Consider the following 9,078-nt stretch of genomic DNA (forward strand, 5'->3'; position numbering starts at 1 on the left):
TTGGCATGAGGGCACAGTGTAGCCCTAAACTTAAGCATATGTCAGCTGTCAATAGGCAGAGAAACAACGCAGACTGAAGGCACCATTGAAAGCTGAGCACCTCTCAACTCACCCTGCACCCTCCCATCAAATCCATAAGGACCAAAGGATCCAACCCCCTGGACTGTTCTTTCTCACTCCAGCAGCAATGGGGTCAGATGGCAGAATCCAGGCACAGTTCACAGTAGTAAAACACCGAGAGAACAAAGAAATGCATAGGAAACAATAAATACCACTGCTTACATTTCCATTTATTTATTTATTTATTTATTTCCCCCCAATTCTTCCAAACATATAACTCTCATTTTAGCATTTAGCATTTAGCTCTCATGCAACTGGAGGAGAAATCTGCTGTAGAGCCCAGATAAATATTAAGGAATCTGTATAACCTCATCAACAGCTAAGCTGTACACAAAAACGACAGTTCAGCGGAGCAGATGTAAAAGGAGTCACAGAAGTAGGAGCTCATTCTGACCCCTTGGGGTTCTGTGTCTGAGCTTACGGGCTCAGGAAAAAAGGCCAAAAAAACAAAAAGTCACTGCCTTACGTATTTTCTTGGAAGGTGCGTGTCCAGTAAATAGAAAACAGATGCTGCTGAATATTTTACCATTTTTCTCACCCCTCAGCATCCACAAATGTTTTATAATTAATGGAACCATGAAAAAAATACCTTTTTTTCCCCCTGTGTTTGGCTTTATATAATGCCCCGTTGTGCGAGGTAGACTGTTTTTTTACAGTGGAAGTTTCCAGTATTTTCTGTATGTACCGTAGGCCCTTACTGAACTTATAATCTTTTAATGAAACAGTTATATATGTTATTGCTCATAAAGAAACCTGCTGAATAGAGTGAAATTAAGAATGGGGTGTTCTGACCAGGAAGATAAGGAAAATATGCAGGACGGGGAGAACCTAGCACAGGACTGTGTGGGGAGTGACAAGCACAGGACAGAACAGATGTACTAACTTTGAAATCTTGCCCTCCCATCTCCAGTATATCAAAGTACAAAGCATACCTAAAGACAACAGATTGGTAACAGACCTTATATGGAGATGTAATGTAGCAACAGCGTTGGGAAGACTGTGAGCCCGAGATGCTCAACAAATGGACTCTAGAAGGGGTATTACCTGCATCGGGTTTAGGTTCTATTACTGAATAAATGTCACTGACTGGTGTGCAATTTCTCCCTTGCCAGTAGGGGGTTATGTGTCCATTACTGCCATAATTAACACATTTTGCTGCTCTATCACTAAGATCCTCGCCTAACTAAAAATCTTCAACTTTAAGCATTCCTCGCACTGTGACAAAGGAATTTAACATGTACAGTTACTTTCTTGAAGCAAACAAACAAAAAACTCGGGGATGTGACTGGAAGACTGATGAACAAAGATAATGGTATTTGCCTGAAAAATAGCATTTCTTGTCTCCATTTATTTTGATTTTGTTCGCTTTCCTCATAGTCTTCCCCTTGAGACTCCCTTTGACTTCAACAAATATACTACCTTTCAGAAACAGCATCCTACCCTACCTAAGCACAGAGAAGAATTAAATCTTGATTTTCTCAACATTCAGAGACAGGTTGTCATGAATGCAGGAAAAGTATTACTGGGAGTCCCAACCCTCACTACTTCTTCATTAGAGGTCAAGTTATTCAAGAAACATTTTCTTTCCAAAAGATTCTTCTGAACAGCATTTTCTCTGTACTAGTGAGTGAAGCACAAAATAAACATAGACAAATACACTTACATGCTTTACAATGAAAATATAAAGCTTCCCTGAGCTCTTCTTACCAAAATGGCTAAGCAAGCAGGGAGTCACTGCTCAGACAAAGCTTGAAGTGTTGATCAGTCTGCTGAAAATGTTCACAATGGCAGTTAATGGATTTACGGACATTTCTTACAACTTGAGTTTTAGCCCATCCATTTCAGCAAGGTTGGATAAGCAGAAAACTTTGCCCTTAGGGAGATACTACACTGCTGAGTGGCACAGAGATACAAGAGGCGAGAAAAATTAACAATATTTCCTTTTTTTTCCTCCTATAAATGTATTGATATGGACTCTACTAAAGCCCATTTTAAACTCTGTCCTTCCTAATGATAAGATCACAGAATCCATGTGGTTGGAAGGGGCCTTCGAAGGTCTGTGGGGAAAGCTCCCACACAAAAGCAGCATCAGCTTCGAGTCAGGCCGGTTGCCCAGGCTTTGCCCCCAGGCCGCATCCACCGCTGCACCAGGAGCTCCTCCATGGCTGCACAGGGAGATATGCTCTGTGCAGCGCCCACGGGCTGCAGGGGACAGCATGCTCCACCACGGGCCTCTGCTGGGCTGCATGGAGCTGCTGCTCTGCACATGAAGCACCTGCTGCGTGGACTCGGTGCCTGCAAGGACCACTTATTTCCCATTGCTTTTTCCACATTCACCACCAGGCTTTTGCTGGGCTTATCATCTTTGTGCAGCAGAGGGTGCACTGGATGCAACTGGAATGTCCATGTGTGGGACAAACCCTTCAGCCACCACCACTACTAAATCTTTGCCACGTACACCCCATGCACCTTGTCCTGGTAGACGTAGATCCCCCATGGCAGCTGCTAGTTGTTTGTGCAGATACAGTGACGAGGCCACTGACTGCATGGAGGAGTCCAGCTTGGTATCTACATCCTGATAAGAGTAGATGGGAAGGACCACCTCTCTCAACCTGCTGGCCATGCTGTTTTTAATGCACCTCAGGGTACCATTGGCCTTCTTGGCCAAAAGGACACACTGCTGGTTCATAGTCAACATGTTGCCCACCAGGACTCCCAGGTCCTTCTCTGTGGTGATGTTTTTGATGGAGCGGGGCCATGATCTGCTGCAGCTGGAGTTGAACAACCCAGACTACCAAGAGGCTACCTGAACGACTGAGAGGGGACCTGATGATAAATGTTTGTAAATATCTGAACAGAGGTGGAAGGCAAATGAAGGAGGCCAGGCACTTGGTGATGGTGTGTAGTGATACCGTGGTGTAGAACTTTTAGATAAGAAGTTCTGTTCTAACATGGGGAAGAACTTCTTTACTGAAAGAGTGACACAGCACTGGAACAGGTTGCCTGAAGAGATTGTGGAGTCTCCTCCTATAGAGATGTTCAAAACATGCGTGGACACCTCTTGTGTAACCTACTTTAGGGTACCTGCTTTAGCAAGGGAGTTGGATTTGATGATGCCTGGATCTCTCTTCTACCTCCCATGGTTCTGTGATTCAGTGTGCTAGGGAGAGAGCCTTCCTGCAGCCCCAGTTACAGGCCAGTGTTTACTCCATTGACAGCGACTCTTCTTCACATTATTGTGATTGTTGGGTACACTAAAACATTCGCTGAGAGGACCCCAGAACTGACTGAGCTAAGCCCATCTCCTCTCTGTCTATCCCCTCTCAACAGTACTGCTAAGTGGCTTCTTGTTGTAGCAGCACAGGATTTGCTATCTTCCAAGGGATAAACACAGCCATTTTTCAGTCTTTTTGGTTTCCTATCACCTTTCCCATGGTTGAATATTTATTTAGTAATTCTATTTGTCAGACTGTAGCAGCAGAGAATATTTTCTGTTGTGCTCCTCATGCCACTTTAATACCCTGTCACTGCCACTGCATTGCTGAGCCAGATCTCGTGCCATGCTTTCTAGCAAGAACTCAGGCCCTTCACACCTCCAGAGGTGTTACAACAGCTACAATTTCTTGCATCCTAAGTGCCATTTTCGAAAGCACTATGATTCCAGTCTGGATTAGAAAAACTCACAGTTGATACCGTGTTTAACCCTGAAAAGCACAGTGTTCTCAAAATTTCCTTCAGGCTGAAGCTATTTTTTATCATCACATCTGGCCTCAAACAAGAGTGCACTTCTAAAATTTCAGTTTCCTCGTGTGTTTTAGATGAAATAGTGACACAAAGTACAAGAGCCACACACAGTCACATTTGCCCTGCTGAAGAAGAGCGCTTGCCACAGTGTGGCCTGATTGTCAATCTGTAGCTCAGTTCAGCAGCAGGAATGTCAGCTGTTCTGTGAACCTCTGGGAAGAAGGTGTCTCTGCCCAGCTACGTTCAAGGACATTTGCTTTTCTAGGAGGGACGTAATTCAAAAATAAGGAGCATTTAAACTGTCCACTTAAACAAGCCTTGCATCATGGAAAGTAATGGAAAGGAAGCTCTTCCATCCTGGGGAACATATAGGTACTCAAGGATGTAGCTGTCGCTAAACCGAGTTTTCCTTCACTTAGTGGTGAGCTGAGGGCAAGAGGTCTTTTGCACAGAAGCTGGACCCAGCCCCAAGTCTCTGTAGCAGCAGGCTGCTAGGTGGGCAACAGTGAGTCCTCATGGATGAGTTCCCTCAGGCACACATGCAGAGATGGAAACAGGGCCTGTATTTCCATGGGATGGCTTGAGACTTCGGCTTCTTGGGTGTCTTGTGTTCCTACTTTCAGACACACTGGAGGAAGAGGACCTGTCATAGCACCCAGCCATAGCAGGGCAATCCTTAGGTCTCCCTCTGCCCCTTCTTCCCCTTGCCCCCCTCCTTTCAGTGTTGCCATGGCGATACAAAGATGGTGTCAGTGGCTGTGGCCTCTCAGCAGCAGCCTTAGGTGGCAATGGACAGTGGAGGGGCAGTTGGGCCCGATCCAGGCTCCGGCTCAGGCTTGGAGTCAGAGTCAGGCAGCAGTGCGGTTGCGGCTAAGGGCAAAGTGAGTTATGTGGCACTGCTGGGCCTGGCCAAGCACTTTGCACCTGCAACCAGCCCCAAGCGCAGGTGTATGTGCATTGCCTGTGGGCCATGCTGCCCCCAAAGCCCCCGGCCTGCCTGGAGGCCTGCACCCATCTCCATCTTGGCTCCATGCTCTGCCATCACACCCACAATGCCAAGCAGCCCTGGGTGCACCTGTGCATCCTGCAGTGTGAAGGACTTGCATTTGAGGAAGCCAGCCTGCTGGGTGAGCCTGCCAGGAGAGCTCAATGGGAAGGGCAAAGATTGTTACCACAGGCCATCTGGATGTCATAGCAGGTGCCGTATTGACACTGCAGGCTGCTGTTCCAGGTTGCACAGCTCCATACTCTTGAGGAAGATTTGGTGTCTGCATGTGCCCTGCTAGGAGCTGGAGTAGAATATGCTTAGGTGATAGGATCAGAGCACTTAACAGCACTGCTCCTTATAACTGAGGGAATGCGCACTTATCAGAACAGAAGTTGCAGGATGCCTACCTTCCCCATGCCCTGTGTTGGCCAGACAAATAGTTGAAAACTGTCAAAGAAGCCCTGTTGAGAAAGAGTGGTTATGCACATCCATCTTCGTTCTGCAGGTCACAAATTACTTGGATGCTGAGTAGATGAGAAGTGTGAAACTGTTTCTGAAACAGCTTCAGTGGGGCATTAAGATCTTATGCATGCTGCATGATGAGATTCTGCTTAGCAGTCCTGCTGATTTCTTTTACTGGTTGCCCAAGAAACACCTGTGTGTGGTTGTTTGCATGATGACAGTGCATTCCATGCAAGCAGGGCACTTGGAGAAAGCTCAGAAGTATGCAGATGAAGCAGGCGTGCAGCTGGAGAAACTAAAAATGTTGGGCTGCAATCCTACCTTGCCTCCAAGTTATTTCATTGAAACATGGTAATATGTATCAGCGTGACACAGGATACAAAGCCACAGCTTTGTAGGAGATTTCACAAGTCCACCAGCTCTGCCAGCAGCTGCCCAGATTGTTTTCTAATCATGCTGACCAGCTGCACATTCTTTTAGGGCTGCACAGCTAATCTGTTAATTGCATGGACAATGCAGAAGCAGTTTGCTATAGCACTGAAGACACACCAAGAACTGTTTACATTTATTGTGACAAGCTTAATATGTACATCAGCAAAGGCAACCAGCATCAAGAGCTTTCCATCCTACTGGAATGGATAAATTCAGACCAATATTTTCATGTTAGCTCTTGCTGTCTTCAAGCACATGATTTTTATATCTAAGGCTTGTTTTCCTTCATTCAAGGAAGATACAGTAAGCAAGAGCTGTATTTGTGAGACACTGAACATGTCAAATGCAGAAGATTGGAATACATTAACAGTATATTCTGTCATACTCCTGAGTCATATATTCTGTGTGTTAGGGAATCGCAGGGAAAGTAACAGTATGGTAGTGCCAGCCATGCAGCTTGAAAGCAGTATACCAGATATATCCGTGTAGCTGTGGTCTTCAGAACTGTTAAAAGACCTGAGCAAAGTCTGTGGAAATGTGATGGATGCAGATGATGCAGCAAAGATGCATGAAAACTTCTTACAACAGCTTCTCCAGGAGCACACTGAAGCGTGCAGTCTTCAGAACACAGTTTAATCATATGACCAGATGGATACCTGCTGTTCTGTTCCAGGCACTGAATGGACCAGCAACAGCCAGACCAGTCTCCTGTGAAACAGCACAACCACTAGGACAGTCCATTTAAAAAGAGACAAACAGAAAAGCCAAAAAAGGAGACAATTTCATTGCTAAACTTTTTATTCAAAGAAAAGGCAGCAAATTCATCTTCTACTGAGGGGCTTGTGAGAAACTGATTCCATAAAGACAACACAATGAAAAGCAATTTCATTGACTTGCAAAGTGAGAAGGGCATTTTAAGCTGCTTTTACATCACCTGTGAATCCACAGCTACTGTGTACATACCTAGTGCTATATCAAATCTGCTTTCCTCTTACTGTTAAGTTCAGTCCAAAAGAACACACCCATTCCTTAAAGTTTTAGAGTTGCATTTTAAGATTTGGGAATACCAGTTGTATTGTAAATCCTTCAAAGCACCCTGAAATAGTGTGCACACCAGTTTTAATGTTTTTGGTGCTCTTCTACTCCTGGCAACAACGGGATTAGATTTTGATTGATTGTTGGGTGCCCTGGAGTTATAAATTTAGTTTTTGAGTTAGTGCACTTTCTTTTTCATTGTGTGCAAGTCACTGGTAGCCCTGCTCATGGCTTTGTAGTGAATGAAACATTGAGGCTGGTGAGATCCAAACTCTGATGGGGGGCTGTTTGCAGCTGGTGGTGCATTGTGTTCCACAGTGTGACTGAGGGACTAGCAGAGAAACTTGTACTGTCGTCAGAGAAGAAGATCCCAGGACTTGGGTTTGTGAGCCTGTGACAGTATGTGCAACCGCTCAGTCCCCTTTTTTTTGTTCTTTGCCCTTTGAATTGCTGATTGCCAGTCTCTTACTTGGTAAGACAGAACCTAAGTCAGAACCTAAGGCTCTTTTCTCTATCTGTCACTTCAGAGTGATTTGTACCAAAGGAGAAAATTTCTTCTCTACCTGCCTTGACTAAGCACCTGGGAAACAGCATTTTGCATCCTGCAGCCTCACAAAGTCAAGGCATCCTGTGTGCCTTAGTGATTTTTACAAAAGATTTAAGCTAGGTGGTTAAAAACCAGATCTGACATAAACAACGCTTGTACTTGGCAAAAACATAAACTTCTCTGTCAGCATTCCTGTTATGAAAGGGGCTGGGGAAAGGACTCTGCTAGACAAGTTCCTCCTGTGGATCTTCATATGATTGCTTTTATGGAGAGAGAACATTTGACAGGAAATATCTGACCCCTCAAACATTTAGAAGGAATACTGTGAAGCCTGTCTCTAGAGGTTGTTCTTGTTGAAAATCTTGTCCCCTGTCTCGCAACAGCTTGCACAGATGCTTGCATTTTGTAATCCAAACCCCTCTGCTCTAACCACTGAACAATACAAAAGGGAAAAGTTATTGTCCAAGTACTACAGTGAGATTTCATGTTTGCCCTATGGAATGCACAATAGTGACTCAGATTCGGTTCTTATGAAGTTACTTTCACAGAAGCAATGCATATCTTAGACACTGTTAAACCTCCAATAGGGAAAACATGGTCTAAATAGTGGTGCAGTGAAAGAGTATAATTGGGGTTCTAAGAGAAAGTTAAATGCAATTTTAAAGTCTAATTCATTCTAAAAACAAGAAAAGTTGTGCAGTCTGTTAGCCTACAGACTATTTGGATATGCCAGATGCAGGGAGAATCCATGTGGATGGAAACTATTGTCATTTGTTAAGGAGTTTGTTGAGATGGAGCATTCTGTATCAGTCAGCCAGCTCAAGTGCAGCTCCTGTACCCTCAAAGGCTGAGGAAGGACCACAGCAGAGCAAGTTAGAGCTCCTTAAAAAGCCAGAGAAGTTCCCTTAGTCATGAGAGTGCAACATCCAGAAATTCAAATGGATCACAGTCACATCGCAAAGGCCATGGGAAAAGGTCAGGGATCGTTACTGTAAAAGGGACAGTCAACAAAATGGATACCAGTGGGTTTATTCTTTATCTAGTCAAAGACAGTCAGAGATGACACCTCTTGCAGGAGGAGGACTCACACTAAAGTGCACTTTCAAGGAAGTATGCTAGTCCAGAACTGAGTATTCAGTCCTTTACAGAGAGGACATCTGGACAGCCAGACAGGAGTCCATGAGAGGCATGACTGCTGTTATGAATGATGCAGATTAAGGAATTGATCAAGCACCATCAAGGACCCCTTCTGGAAGGACATACAGAAAGAAAAGTGAAAAACCTAGTGGAAAGAGAAAGCACAGAACACCTGGAGAATGCAGAGAGGACACTCTCAAAGTTCAGTGACTGCTACAAAATGAATTCTAAGCTGTTCCTCTACTAATGCACACGGTACATGGAATAAACGTGACGAAGAGATCTTAATGTGAACAAGCAGTTGCAATTAGAGCTGTGCCTGGAGGAGGCTGTGGAGTCAACAGAGAGCCTTTGGGTAAGGATTAAAGAGATGACAGATGAGGGTGAGGTTGCACCTGCTCTCTTATATAGGTCACAAAAAGCAAGCAGATGAGACCTGTACAGATAGATGCAGCCTTACTTTTGCAGGTCCTGGTCATCATGGGACCTTCCAATCACCACAGTATCTGCTGGAGGTAATAATACTAGGGCATAAGTAATCTAGAAGGTTCCTCAAATGAACTGATGGCATCTTCCTTCTCCGAACAGCAGAGGAGGGCACTGTGCTGGGCCC

The 9,078-nt window shown here is 44.7% G+C and overlaps 1 pseudogene; it reads left to right on the top strand.

Moving 5' to 3' along the window:
- Positions 1-4,652: 4,652 nt before the first annotated feature.
- Positions 4,653-6,491, top strand: LOC140264586 (MAU2 chromatid cohesion factor homolog pseudogene; annotated as a pseudogene).
- Positions 6,492-9,078: the final 2,587 nt, after the last annotated feature.

This window comes from Excalfactoria chinensis, chromosome Z (assembly GCF_039878825.1).
Source record: "Excalfactoria chinensis isolate bCotChi1 chromosome Z, bCotChi1.hap2, whole genome shotgun sequence".
NCBI classification, from domain to species: Eukaryota; Metazoa; Chordata; class Aves; order Galliformes; family Phasianidae; genus Excalfactoria; species Excalfactoria chinensis.